Below are 16,715 nucleotides of genomic sequence, written 5' to 3'. Positions count from 1 at the left end.
CATTTGTTTCACCAAAAAAAAAAAAGTTTAAGCATTTGAATTTAAAGCAAACCATATTTATCCGCATTTTGCAAGCTTTGTGCTTTATCCTTAACACATATCACCTCAATAGGATTATACAAATACATCTGTTAAGAAAGAGTTATTTTTGAACCAAATTTCACATTTAATTAAAATATAATTGAAGATAACAATGTGTTAGACTTATCCTTAACAATATCGTAATTATAGGATTATTCAAACTCAAAGATGTCTTTTTAAAAACAAGAGTAATCCATTAACCAAATGCCACAACTAAATTTATCGTAATTATAGGACTATTCAAACTCAAAGATATCCTTGAAAAAAAAAGAGTAATCCATTAACCAAATGCCACATTTAATTTAAATTAAAAGATAAAATGTGGTGAAGTTTATCCGTAGTAATATCGTAATTAACTAGATATGATTTAATTTTATTGGTTTTTCTTCACAGCCTTACGTACATTATTCCATTTTAGTATTCAAAGTCAAATTTCAACCAAATTATTTACTTTATTTTAAAACTCTTTTAAGCTTATCCTTCAATTCTATCATTTATCTAACAGCAGATGCCATAATAGTAGTTTTCAAATTCAAAATTTCACAGATAAACTCTTTATTAATAGGACTCTTTTCTATTATTTCATAATGCATTATAGTTTGCCACTATAAAAATGTAACTGACCTCTACTTCAACACAACTCTATCATATTGTGAAATTGATTTTTTTTTAATGTTGTCAAGAAATTTGTTTAGTTGATTTATTTGTTCTTAGCTTCATTATTTTATTCTTCGTCTGTCCTTACAAGTTTCTTGAAATATTTATGGTATAGGTCGCGAAGATTATATTGTTGGAGCTACATTACTTGGAAAGGATATCTCATCCTCATTCACTTGATGTTTTCATTATGCAATAGCGAGAGTACACTCACAAACAGTAGCCCCTTTTCCTACAGGTATACTTGCTACTCTTTTTGAGTAATTTGCGTTCAAAGCATATGCAGTGGAATTGTTTTTTTTTTTTTTTTTGCCACGGTCTAAGTAATGGAGAACCTCCTAACATAATTTCTCTTTGGAGTTACAAGAAAACAAACAAATTTATTCCATAGTATAAGTATTAGGGAATCCTTCGAAAATGACTATTGAAATCTAAAATTATTAAAATAAGAGAGAATCATTATGGAGTTCCTTTTTTGAAACAATGATATATTGATATACATGTCCTTTTTAGAAATTTACTAATTCTATCAACCATCTAAAAACTGTTATTAATGTATGACAATCAATGAATTAGGTTTAGGTTCCGATGCCGAGCTTGAAAAGACTTGGTTTGGCTCAGAAGTTAGATAAGTTAGAGGAACGTATATATTGTCTTTCCTTTTGCACAATAAAGCATTTTGCAGGTGTATACTGAATGGGTTTAATATATTACCACAATTGAAGGAGTTACCTTTGAAGCATTACAATAGCTATGAAGAAATACATGTAATATTGCTAATTTTACGATAATATTTACTATGAGCAATAATATAACATACAATTTGAATTGCGATAAAACTGAAAGATAACAAAAGATATTACTTTTAAGTTATGCCTCTCATTATAAGATCTAGGATAATCTCTCCGCTTAGATAGTTGTTAAGACAATTACACATACAAATAAATAATGGAATCTACAATTAATTAAAAAAGAAACGTCACATAGAAATTTATATAACTTAAATTAAACTCAAACTTTATATTGAAAATAGAAAATATTTAAAATGAAATACCTACATAAGTGATGCTATATGTTCTAATTTATATATTATTTTAGTAGATTTCTCTAAAATAAATCAGATGTGTAAATAATCTTGGAGTTAGAATCTATAATTGATTTGGTAGTATAGTTCATACCAGATACAATTTTATCGGTCTACTGTTTACAATTGAAACATACATTATGATCTACTTAAAAGAGGAAGAGTTCTCCTAATAAATACAAACGAAAGTATTTTGGAAAAGATTTTCAGATTTAATTTTAAGTTGGTGAATATGTATCAAAGATGTTTAGATTTAATTTTAAGTTGGTGAATACATATCATAGATTTTTTGAGTTAATTTTAAGATTTTCAGATTTATATTATACGTGTAATATAAGGAAAGAAATTATAATATTGAGACTAGAAATTATAAAAATTTAGTAATGAATACATATACTCTCTCAGTCCCATATTATTTGTCCACTTTCCCCTTTACACGCTATTTAAAAAATCACAAATAAAAATGTATTTGTACAACATCGCCCTTATCTCTCTTCAATAAATTGCACTCTAATCATTATTGGTTACTTTAAAAAAAAAATTAATGTTAGGGATAAAATAGAAAAAATTTAATTAATTTTATCTTGATTTTGTAAATGAACAAGTATTTTGGGACAAATGATTTTAGTAATATGGACAACTAATATGGGATAGAGGAAGTATTCATTATACTTTTCAATTTGGCTTAATTAATTTGATTTTTGCATTAATAAGCCCATCTTTGATTTCTCTATTATTTTTTTAGAAGGGAAGGGTCCAACATTATTTGAATTTTAGGAAAAGAAAGAATAAGAGTGATGATGGGAAGTTATGTGTTTGTTGTGAAAGGATTTCAACTTGGTTGCGTCCAAAAATGCATATATATTATTATCGAAATTGATTGGCATTTTTATTTTAAGCAATTTGTGCTCATCCTTTATTTAACAGTTTGAAAATGTAAACTCTAATTTTTCAATATACAAATTTATTCAATTACTAAAGAAACTTTTTTTCTTATTCAATAAAATTTATACTCTTTTTGCTGCTTTACTATGTCAAGGAATATGTGATAACCATATTGGTTAATTATAAGGAGATCTAACAAGTTTCAATCATAATATCTGTATGGGATGTGTGTGCGAGTGTGTAACAATTTTAGTCGAGTGGCTTTTACAATATCAAACGACAAGTTTTGGATAATATCCCATTTACAGGCAATGCAATTACATGGTCTGTGGTTATTTTTTGAATTGAGTGTTTTTTTTTTAATTTTGAATTTGATCTGAAATATAAACCTTTTCAATTGAATGTAGTTAATTCTTTATTTAATTAAAAGATAAAAAAAGTTTACTTTTAGTATAAAAAGGAAATAAGGTTGGAGTAATATTTTTGGAAAGTCTTAAATATTAGAATAGATTTTTCTCAAAGAATATTTTTATAGATTGAAATAGTTAAATAATTGAAAATAATATTTATATAACATAATCACTATAAAAATAATTTCAAAAGTTTTTTTTCACGTATAAGAGTATAATCACTTATAAAGAAAAAATTGTGATATGTGCAAAAATGTCAATTTCAAACTTGAAGCAATTAGATATGATACTAAAATAGAATATGACTATTACTGTAATTTATTACAACCGCGCATCGCGCGGGTACGGACACTAATCAAAAAAAATAAGATAAACATTTTCAAACGGAGCGAGTAATATCTATGCCAAGTAGAAATTTGCTGTTTTAGACTTGAAAATGGGAGATGAGCAGAACATGGTTCGAGAATCCTAGAATGTTCTAGTTCTAGAAAGAGAATTGACAATTCTTACAGGAATAGTGTTCATCTCTAGTTTCCTCAGAAATTATGTTTGAGTTTTTTTTATACTCAAAAAGTATTTAAATTTGATTTTCAAAACACAATTTATTTAGAAAAGCGTGAGCAAGAGAATATTTGTAATCAAAGAAAATCGATATTTTTAGTTTCTCAATATATTGAAAAGATGGGTTAAGTTGAGCGGGTTAGATTATGACTCTTCATTTAGCCCATCTTGACCCAAACAAGCTTTGGATATGGTTGTGCTTTGGCCCATCTATAAGTTCAACCCATCTTGATCGGTCCAACTTTAGTCCAAATGATCCATTTGCCACCCCTATCTGGATGCTACAAAAGGACTGTCAGTATTTAATTTGAGGCACCTTGCTCTCTCAAAACTCGACCACATGGCCCAAACCATGGAACTTGGAAGGGTTGGTCAAGAGGATGAAGAGACTGCTTTGATGTGAACGCAATATTATATACTCTATGATTTGTTTGTTTAAATAAATATATAGCTAGTAGAAAGTTTAATTCCAAGAAACCACCAATTAGTGTTTTAGTAGGTGGTGATATAATGTACAAACCAATTGACCTCTAAAGAGCATTGACCTCATACATACTTATTTTTTTAATTTAAATCCTGGGGTCCGAGACTTACAGGTTAACATGTACACTTAAAGAAGTCAAAGAGGCCAATGCGGATCTGGAAGAAATATTTGATTAATTATCAATTGGTAAATAATTATGATACTCGTTTTTTAGACATAACAAACAAACGAAGTATCATATAATTATGATACTTCGTTTGTTAGACATGAATTAATAAGTCTTTTACGTTTATGATAACGTCCAAATACACTCCTCAAAGAGAAAGTGTACACGGTCGTATGCAATATATTTACCCAACTATGAGTCGGGGTCGATCCCACAGGGAACAATGTGCTAGGCGATTAAGAAAGTAAGGAACTTTCACCAACTACGCTAAAGCCAAACGATAGGTAATATTTTGGTTTTTGAGAAAATTATGACTAATGCGGAAATGTAAACTAACCTAGAAAGCAAGTAAAATGATCAATGGCCACAAGCATGGATAATAGGAGATTACACTCAAGTAACGATCCAATGTATTTCACGATTTTATAACTAAGAACGGGTTTATGTCAATAGATAATGATTTCTAAAATCTCATTGAAAGTCTTCCAACCAAATCAATGAATTTCACTCTAAGCTTTTCCAAGCCTTAGAGTGTGATATTAGGCACAATCAATTTAACCTCAAGTAACTATCCTCTTCCGAGCTCAAGTTATTAGATGAGTTTAATGACCCAAATTCTTGTTAATTAATCTTTCCCAACCTAGATTTCCTTTCCCAAGCTCAATCTAAGTAAATGGGTGAGTCCTAGGGTTAGCTAATCCCTTTGGAAACATTCAAGAACGAGATTAATTAAATCAACAAAGACCCACTTCAATAGCAATAAAAATCATTCAATACATAAGCAAAACAAGAGTTTTAATTCAACACTTTAATCATAGAATATTTCCATAAACAAGATTCAAGTGAAGAAAATAAATACTACACACTTAGATATACAATACAAAACAAGGAATTGAAGAAAGGTTTAAGAATTATCTCATTAAAGAACTCCAATCTTCTCCTCCAATGGTGTAGGTGAAAGAAACCCTAGCCTCCAAGCTTGTAAAATGGCAAAAGATGATATGTTTTTCCCTAAGCCTCTCTTTTGTAGCTCCTCTAATTCTTCCAAGTTTAAAAGAATGTCAAAATCTGCCCCCATATTTCTGTTTTTTGCAATTCTGCCCGTTTTTGCAAAACTGTCCACTTTTGACAGTTTTGCAAATATGTCCCGTTTTTGCAAAACTGTCCAGTTTTGACAGTTTTGCAAAAATGTCCAGTTTGGCCTCTTTTTTGACTTTCTTTTCACTTGGTTTCTTCCGATCACTCATTTCAGCTACTTGGCTTGTTTTGCTCTATTTTGTTCCATTTTGGTCCATTTTGATCCATTTTGCTCTTTTATGCTCTCCGGGTATCTTTTCCTACAAAACAATATAAAAACATAAAAAGTAACAACAAAAGTGCTTAAAGAGTCACAAAAACTTAAGGAATTAGCATCGAATATCGCGTAGGTTCACGACTCATCAGTTTACTTGAGAACGAATTTAGGCGTTCCATTAATTAGACATTTTCTATTGGAAAGAGAGAGAAAAACACAGAAGTGGATCAAGTCAAGTCAAATTTCGCTTGAGTTATCTGAGACCTAAGTTAATAGCCATTTTTAATCAGAGTCTCAGTAGAAAAATATAAAATATATCATTTTTGCATTATGTTTTTCATTAAAACAATGAATAATGCTACATCTCATTGATCATTCGTAGTGTCTCTCTTTTTTCTTTTTAATTTTTCATATGATATTTGGTATCCGTTATATATGGGAGTCCGACTAATTTAGGTATGTGTTAAGAAATCCCATGTTAATGGTAAAGTGATTCCATTCTCAGAGTTTGAACTAAAAAATTCTAATTACGAATGAAGGGATACTTATCACGACCATCATAATCTTTTGGTAATTACAAGTGTGGAGTTACCTTCAGCCAATCATGGTGGGAATATTACACTGCATATAAAATAAAATGTAAGAATAAATATATACATCATAATTAACTTGAAGAAACTGAACAAAATGCACTTCCTAATCCTACTGGTCAAGTGCGTTATTAACTTAATTAATTTAGACTAGAGTTTCCAATATCAGCTTCGACATGTACTATATTTTTCATTTTCAGCTTCATTTATTAAGATATAAAATAATGTAGAACAGGATCCCTAATTCCACGGCCATAAGAATCAATTATACCAAAGTTTCCTTCTTATAAATGGAAAAAATTAATCTTTTCATGCTTTAATGAGGAAAAGATTTATTTAGGAATTATATTTCTAATATTATTTGAATAATAGAAATGTAATTTCTTAATTTAATTATTTTTAGATTTATAATTAAATTCTGACGTTTTAAACATGTGTTAAGTAACCAAGGGGCTTCAAACTGCTGGCAGCTCACGGAGTGGCCGCTACCAGAGTACTAGACTGCTCCTCTTCTTCTTCAAAAAAAAAAAAAAATCACTTATATAAAAATGAAAATACTGACAACTGATTAGACGCTTTAAATATTTGAGTTAAAGTAGAAAAGAAAAGATTAAACTAAAGTTTTAAAAAACATTTGTGAATGATTTCAAAATTTTACTACCTATAAACATTGAATTACTCCTTCTGTTTCACTTGACACGGAGTTTAAAAAAATAAAAAAAAAATAAAAAATTTTATGTTTGTTAACTAAAGATATGTAAGATGTACCAAAATGCTTTTTAATTTTATAATCTTAAATATGTCATATAAAAAGTTAAAACTAAAGAGTTATCAAAAAAAAAAAAAAAAAAAAAATATATATATATATATATATATAAACATTTTCAATCGGAGCGAGTAATATCTATGTCCAAGTAGAAATTTGCTGTTTTAGACTTGAAAATGGGAGATAAGCAGAACATGATTCGACAATCCTAGAATGTTCTAGTTCTAGAAAGAGAATTGACAATTCTTACAGGAATAGTGTGCATCACTTGTTTCCTCAGAAATTATGAAAGCTCCCTTGATTTTTGTTCTACTTTGGTTCTAGAAGAGCCCACATGATTTGTCATTTGTCAATTTTGAATACTCTGTAACGCTTCTACTTCAATATAAATTTCGGCGCGGGCTACTGTTTCTTTTATTTCAATTGATGTAAATTTGTAAAAAAATTAATGATCTAAAATAAATTATGTAATATTTATATGCCTAGGTTATTTCACTAGGGATAAAAAAAGTTCAAAGTAAAATTATTTCTAAATATAGAACGTATCAATCTTTCTAGGATAAGATTAAAAAGGAAAATATACATACAAATAGAAACATCGGAAGTACTCTCTCCGTTTCATAATAACTGGTGTTTTTAACTTGAGTACAATTCTAGAAAATTAAGTACTGTTTTTACTAATTTGGCTTCATCAAATACATTGAAAAAGAAGTAAATCTTGAATGGTTTCTTGATCATGTGAAACTACCTTTAATTAAATAAGAGTAAAATTAGGAGGAAAAAAAATAATCTTTCTTGATTTTATGATATACCACTTATTTGAAACAAAATGAAAAAGTAAAAACGCCACTTACTTTGATATGGAGGGAATATATGATTTCTTTGCTTTTCTAAGTTTTGGTAGGACAAAACTACTTCATATTTGTATTGGTAAGCGATAACAGCACATATTCAATAAAATAATTAAATTACAATGTGTAAATTGGAGCGGACAATCACAATTCACAATCATAATAGGGGAAGTTCTAAATCATTCAGGGGCTTGGCATTTGGAATGGGGTGGGCATAAGTACCAAAAAATAGAAACCCAACTGAACTAATTCGGTTCTTCGATTTCTGATTTCGGTTTGATTTCGGTTCTATTTTTTCTAAAATTCGTTTTTCAGTTTTAGAATACCAATTTTTCGATGCACCGAAGAACCGAAATTTTACGACATAAGATACAAGAATAGGCACTCAGATACACGCTTGGCCTCGGCCCAATCCAAATCATTCCTAAATTCCCTTTATAGATCCACTACAATCCAAGCCCATTCCTAAATTTCCTTTACACTTTAGTTCTCTTTCCTATTTGAGATGGTTATAGCAGCTTTTCTACTACCATCCTAATTCTTCTTCTCTCCCTCTTATTTTTGGGTCTTTTTATTTTTTGTCTATAATGAAAGCCTCCACCATTCAGCTTGTGGCAAAAATATAGAATATATAATTCCACCCCACTTTCATCATTATCTCACTCTAATTAATAGTAGTAATTCAAACCTTCAAAATGACTTTATTTCTAGAAGAGCAAGTTGGACCAAATATAGTCACAAGAGGTGCTAAAAGTGGATTTGAGACTCTAGATCACTGGATGTGAGTATCTTTACACTTATTATCTGTGAAAATGAATGCGATCTTGACATATATATATATATATTTGAATTATTTTTAAAGTTGAAACAAGTTAAATCAATGTCAGGATTATAACTTAACTCGTTCAAATATACTCGGTTCAACATAGGATGAGTAATAAGACAGGACTGTGTGTTGCATGAGTTACACATCTATGGTCAAAACATGTTAATGCATAAACTGATTGTGAATCAACCCGCCCAAAGTTTGCCTGCGTGAAGGTGGATAGAGCTACAACTTTAATCTAATAGCGCTAGTCCAAATTTGAACATTCAGGGGGAATATATTTTTATGGTTCAATATTAACACCTCTCATTCCAGTAAAAACATGGATTAAAGACCAGAAACAAAAAAAAAAATGGACTTCATATAATTGACAGAAATCTAGTACAGGATCCATTCAACATCAAGAGGGTAACAGATAGTGATACTATAACAGGAAAGGAAAATCTAGTATCACTATGACAACAAAACCAAGTGTAGCTTTGGCTTACCATTCAACAACACCTACAAGTATTTGTCTACGTCGACAGTTAGATTGGTTTTGGGTACAGCACCAATGATAGCATCTTTCTTCTTTCCATTAACAAAGATCATTGTTGTTGGGATGCTTCGGATTCTATAGCTGGATGTAGGGGTGACAAAATTAGCCCAAATCCATTTGACTCGTCCAATCCAGCCAAGCTTTAATAGGTTTGGACTAGAGTAATTTTGAAGATGGGCTGATTTGGACTAGCCCAAGTAGATCCATCACAAATCATCAGCCCAAACTGACCCATCATTGTCCTTTGTTCATAAGTATAAAAACAAAAGATGATTAACTTCTTTTTTAATTATTATTTAAGTTTATTTTTATTTTTTTAAGTTATTTTAACTTTTTTTTTGAAAAAATATTTTTATTTTATTTTAAATTTTATTTTTATTTCCTTATTTTAATTTTTTAACTAGTAATTTTTTATTTTTAAGTTTTTAATTTTTTTTCCTGAGGATCTATGTTTATCTTTTGTTTAACCTATTTTTGACCCACCCATATCCGACACACGTTTTCCACTCTTAGTTATGCACAAGAGGATAAAAATATATAAATAAGATAAAGGGGTAAAAGAGAGGAACCTTAAAAGAGAGGAACCTGCCAAAATCATCATTTATTACATCAATTAATATTTAATTTTCTTTTGATTTACTTTTCGGAATAATTTCGAAAATAATTTATGTATTGGGATAACTTATGAGGAAAATATTTACAGTGAATATCTTTATTATTTTGAGTAAAAGCATATGTTTGACTTTATTTTTATATCCAAAAAGTATTTAAATTTGATTTTCAAAACACAATTTATTTAGAAAAGCATGAGCGAGAGAATATTTGCAATAAAAGAATATCGATATTTTTAATTTCTCAATATATTTAAAAGATGGGTTAAGTTGAGCGGGTTGGATTATGACCCTTTATTTAGTCCATCTTGACTCAATCCATCCTAGCCCAAACAAGCTTTGGACAGGGTTGGGCTTTGGCTCATTTATAGGTTCAACCCATCTTGATCAGCCCAATTTTAGCCCAAATGATCAATTTGCCACCCCTATCTGGATGCTACAGAAGGACTTCGGTATTTAATTTGAGGCACCCTGCTCTCCCAAAACTGGACCACATGGTCCACACCATGGAACTTGGAAGGGTTGGTCAAGAGGATGAAGAGGCTGCTTTGACGTGAACGCAATATTATATACTCTATGATTTGTTTGTTTAAATGAATATATAGCTAGTAGAAAGTTTAATTCCAAGAAACCACCAATTAGTGTTTTAGTAGGTGGTGATATAATGTACAAACCAATTGACCTCTAAAGAGCATTGACCTCATACATACTTATTTTTTTAATTTAAATCCTGGGGTCCGAGACTTACAGGTTAACATGTACACTTAAAGAAGTCAAAGAGGCCAATGCGGATCTGGAAGAAATATTTGATTAATTATCAATTGGTAAATAATTATGATACTCGTTTTTTAGACATAACAAACAAACGAAGTATCGTATAATTATGATACTTCGTTTGTTAGACATGAATTAATAAGTCTTTTACGTTTACTTGAGAACGAATTTAGGCGTTCCATTAATTAGACATTTTCTATTGGAAAGAGAGAGAAAAACACAGAAGTGAATCAAGTCAAGTTAAATTTCGCTTGAGTTATCTGAGACCTAAGTTAATAGCCATTTTTAATCAGAGTCTCAGTAGAAAAATATAAAATATATCATTTTTGCATTATGTTTTTCATTAAAACAATGAATAATGCTACATCTCATTGATCATTCGTAGTGTCTCTCTTTTTTCTTTTTAATTTTTCATATGATATTTGGTATCCGTTATATATGGGAGTCCGACCAATTTAGGTATGTGTTAAGAAGTCCCACGTTAATGGTAAAGTGATTCCATTCTCAAAGTTTGAACTCAAAAATTCTAATTACGAATGAAGGGATACTTATCACGACCATCATAATCTTTTGATGATTACAAATGTGGAGTCACCTTCAGCCAATCATGGTGGGAATATTATACTGCATGTAAAATAAAATGTAAGAATAAATATATACATCATAATTAACTTGAAGAAACTGAACAAAATGCACTTCCTAATCCTACTGGTTAAGTGCATTATTAACTTAATTAATTTAGACTAGAGTTTCCAATATCAGCTTCGACATGTACTATATTTTTCATTTTCAGCTTCATTTATTAAGATATAAAAATAATGTAGAACAGGATCCCTAATTCCACGGCCATAAGAATCAATTATACCAAAGTTTCCTTCTTATAAATGGAAAAAAATAATCTTTTCATGCTTTAATGAGGAAAAGATTTATTTAGGAATTATATTTCTAATATTATTTGAATAATAGTAATGTAATTTCTTAATTTATTTATTTTTAGATTTATAATTAAATTCTGACATTTTAAACATGTGTTGTTAAGTAACCAAGGGGCTTCAAACTGCTGGCAGCTCACGGAGTGGCCGCTACCAGAGTACCAGACTGCTCCTCTTCTTAAAAAAAAAAATCACTTATATAAAAATGAAAATATTGATAACTGGTCAGACGCTTTAAATATTTGAGTTAAAATAGGAAAGAAAAGGTTAAACTAAAGTTTTAAAAAACATTTTGATTGGTTTAAAAATTTTACTACCAATAAACATTGAATTACTCCTTCTGTTTCACATGACTCGAAGTTTAAGAAAATAAAATAAAAATTAAAATCTTATGTTTGTTAACTAAAGATATATAAGATGTATCAAAATGCTCATTAATCTTGTAATCTTAAATATATCATGTGAAAAGTTGAAACTAAAGATTTAATAAAAACAATAAGATAAACTTTTTCAAACGGAGCGAGTAATATCTATGTCCAAGTAGAAATTTGCTGTGTTAGACTTGAAAATGGGAGATAAGCAGAACGTGGTTCGAGAATCCTAGAATGTTCTAGTTCTAGAAAGAGATTTGACAATTCTTACAGGAATAGTGTGCATCACTTGTTTCCTCAGAAATTATGAAAGCTCCCTTAATTTTTGTTCTACTTTGGTTCTAAAAGAGCCCACATGATTTGTCATTTGTCAATTTTGAATAATCTGTAACACTTCCACTTCAATATAAATTTCGGCGTGGGCTACTGTTTCTTTTATTTCAATTGATGTAAATTTGTAAAAAAATTAATGATCTAAAATAAATTATGTAATATTTATATGCCTAGGTTATTTCATTAGGGATAAAAAAAAGTTCAAAGTAAAATTATTTCTAAATATAGAACGTATCAATCTTTCTAGGATAAGATTAAAAAGGAAAATATACATACAAATAAAAACATCGGAAGTACTCTCTCCGTTTCATAATAACTGGTGTTTTTAATTTGAGTACAATTCTAGAAAATAAGTACTGTTTTTACTAATTTGGCTTCATCAAATACATTGAAAAAGAAGTAAATCTTGAATGGTTTCTTGATCATGTGAAACTACCTTTAATTAAATAAGAGTAAAATTAGGAGGAAAAAAAATAATCTTTCTTGATTTTATGATATACCACTTATTTGAAACAAAATGAAAAAGTAAAAACGCCACTTACTTTGATATGGAGGGAGTATATGATTTCTTCGCGTGTCTAAGTTTTGGTAGGACAAAACTACTTCATATTTGCATTGGTAAGCGATAACAGCACATATTCAATAAAATAATTAAATTACAATGTGTAAATTGGAGCGGACAATCACAATTCACAATCATAGTAGGGGAAGTTCTAAATCATTCAGGGGCTTGGCATTTGGAATGGGGCTGGGCATAAGTACCGAAAAACAGAAACCCAACCGAACTAATTTGGTTCTTTGATTTCGGGTTTTCGATTTGATTTCGGTTCTATTTTTTCTAAAATTCATTTTTCGGTTTTAGAATGCCAATTTTTCGGTTTTAACCCAATTCATCTTAGTCCAAACAAGCTTTGAACAGGGTTGGACTTTGGCCCATCTATAGGTTCAACCCATCTTGATCAGCCCAACTTTAGCTCAAATGGTCCATTTGCCACCCCTATCTGGATGCTACAGAAGGACTGTCATCGACATTTAATTTGAGGCACCTTGCTCTCCCAAAACTCGACCACATCGTCCACACCATGGAACTTGGAAGGGTTGGTCAAGAGGATGAAGAGGCTGCTTTGATGTGAACGCAATATTATATACTCTATGATTTGTTCGTTTAAATAAATATATAGCTAGTAGAAAGTTTAATTCCAAGAAACCACCGATTAGTGTTTTAGAAGGTGGTGATATAATGGACAAACCAATTGACTTCTAAAGAGCATTGACCTCATACATATTTATTTTAATTTAAATCCTAGGGTCCGAGACTTACAGGTTAACATGTACACTTAAAGAAGTCAAAGAGGCCAATGGTAAATAATTATGATACTCGTTTTTTAGACATAACAAACAAACGAAGTATCATATAATAAGATCTTTTATGTTTACTTGAGAACTAATTTAGGCGTTCCATTAATTAGACATTTTCTATTCGAAAGAGAGAGAAAAACTCAGAAGTGGATCAAGTCAAGTCAAATTTCGCTTGAGTTATCTGAGGAATCCTAAGTTAATAGCCATTTTCAATCAGAGTCTCAGTAGAAAAAATATAAAATATATCATTTTTGCATTATTTTTTTCATTAAAACAATGAATAAAGCTACATCTCATTGATCATTCGCAGTGTTTCTCTTTTTTCTTTTTAATTTTTCATATGATATTTGGTATCCGTTATATATGGGAGTCCAACCAATTTAGGTATGTGTTAAGAAGTCCCACGTTAATGGTAAAGTGATTCCATTCTCAAAGTTTGAACTCAAAAATTCTAATTACGAATGAAGGGATACTTATCACGACCATCATAATCTCTTGGTGATTACATGTGTGGAGTCACCTTCAGCCAATCATGGTGGAAATATTATACTGCATGTAAAATAAAATGTAAGAATAAATATATACATCATAATTAACTTGAAGAAATTAACTGAACAAAATGCACTTCCTAATCCTACTGGTCAAGTGCATTATTAACTTAATTAATTTAGACTAGAGTTTCCAATATCACCTTCGACATGTACTATATTTTTCATTTTCAGCTTCATTTATTAAGATATAAAATAAGTAGAACAGGATCCCTAATTCCACGGCCATAAGAATCAATTATACCAAAGTGTCCTTCTTATAAATGGAAAAAATTAATCTTTTCATGCTTTAATGAGGAAAAGATTTATTTAGGAATTATATTTCTAATATTATTTGAATAATAGAAATGTAATTTCTTAATTTATTTATTTTTAGATTTATAATTAAATTCTGACATTTTAAACATGTGTCGTTAAGTAACCAAGGGGCTTCAAAAGGCTGGCAGCTCACGGAGTGACCGCTACCAGAGTACCAGACTGCTCCTCTTCTTAAAAAAAAATAAAAAAAAATCACTTATATAAAAATGAAAATACTTGACAACTGATCAGACGCTTTAAATATTTGAGTTAAAGTAGGAAAGAAAAGGTCAAACTAAAGTTTTAAAAAACATTTGTGAATGGTTTCAAAATTTTACTACCTATAAACATTGAATTACTCCCTCTGTTTCACTTGACACGGAATTTAAGAAAATAAATAAAATTTTAAAATCTTATGTTTGTTAACTAAAGATATGTGAAATTGTATTTTAAATTCTTTGTTTTTTCAGAATTTAAATAATGTTTTTAATCTGTTGTTTTTTTCCTTGGAGTTCTTTCAAGTTTTCAATATTTTTTATATTTAACTTTATTAATATTTCAGTTACTATCTTATACATAATGTGACTTTTCTCATTTTTATTCAAATAACTTTCTCATCTCAAATTATTAAGTCTTATTCTTCTAATTTTTTACACTAAAATTTAAGAAGTTTTGGTAATAAAACTAACCTGATCACCAAGAAAATAATTTACAATCATTTTGAATAAGTTGTATCGATTTTTTGCTATCACTAACTAATAATCCATTATTCAAATAAATAACAATTAAGTGTGAAAAGAAGCACATGCCCGTAATTCATTCGGGAAATGATGATGTCCATCGTGCCAGAGTCTCCCGCTATGTCGTGCCTGAGAAATAAACACATAACATGTTTAAAGTTTGCAGTTCAATTAATTTGTGGGATTACACAAATTAAGAAGGATACCAATATTTATGTAGTACTTATTTATAAGACAAAAAGATATTGTCTTCAGTTAAAACAATTCCTCCTTGCTTTCATATAGGAGTAGACGTAGTTGATCATAGTGCAAAATTCAATAGTTATCTTCTTATCCGTCAGATAATTTCAAATAAATGAAGAGATGCATTAGTATAATGTATACAGTATAGAATAACAACTTGTCCTTAAAATCCTCAATTCTCTTTGTCATTATCATTCAACATCTCATCTTTCAAGATCCTGTTTTTTTAAAAGAGGAACTGAGACAAAAATTATTGTAAAGAGTTGCGTATTTAAAATCCTTTGACCCCTATAAAGATGACACCTTGGATTTATTAATTGGTCAATGATCTTTGCTTATTGACAACTGAAATTTGAAAATTTTCACAATTTTAGTTTTAGATAGGCTGCAACGATCAATGGCTATATTTGGCTTAGGTATTACTCTGCTAGTTTCTTGTCTTTCAATTTCTGCTATTATCTAATATTTTTTTGTACTTCGATTATCGTATTGACTTGTGGTAGTCACTGTTTCTTGTTTTTTCAGACTGCTTTATCATGTTTTTTATAGTATTTTGTCATGAATTAGTCGCTCCCGTTATTTCTTTTTTTGTATGGCTGTGACTAGTTTGTCCATGTGCCGAGGGTCTACCAGAAACAACCTCTCAATCTTTCAAGATAAGGGTAAGATCAGCGTACATTCTATCCTCTTCAAACCCCACTTTGTGATATTTCACTGTGTATGTTGTTGGTGTTGCATTAAGAAAGAGGCTTAATGCATATGCAACCCCCTAAACTTGTCCTTTTTTTCATTTTGACACCTCAACTAAGTGTTGTTCCTATTGAAACCCTGAACTTGGCATCAAGTGTGTCTATCAAATACAGTCCCACTTACATAGCATATATGGTGAGTTTCACTTTTTTCAGTCTTGCGCGTGAATGTCAATCGCATCCTACGTGGCATATATTTAATGCAAAATCTAATGTAATAAAATCTGAGCTTGCTCGTTGCCTTGAGCTTCCAGGTTGTCCCATTCCAGCCTATCAACATAGTAAAATTTTATGTTAATGTGTCCCAAATTATTCTACTGCGCATTATTGAATTGATACTCAGATTTGCTAACACTCGGAATGTATTTACATTAAAGTTTACATTAAATACATAACACGTAGGCCGGATATGCATTAAGCCTAAGAAAGATGTATGTTTTCCTTCTCTTTGAATTTGTGAAGCTTCGTGTATAATTTGTTGGTTTTTTATTGCATTAGTGCTCTGAGAATTAGATTTTCGTCTGCCCCTAGCTATTTAAAAATTTCAATGCTCTTATTTTAAAAA

This window comes from Lycium barbarum, chromosome 1, assembly GCF_019175385.1.
Source record: "Lycium barbarum isolate Lr01 chromosome 1, ASM1917538v2, whole genome shotgun sequence".
In the NCBI taxonomy this organism is placed as follows: Eukaryota; Viridiplantae; Streptophyta; class Magnoliopsida; order Solanales; family Solanaceae; genus Lycium; species Lycium barbarum.
Note: the sequence above shows the minus strand (reverse complement) of the source record.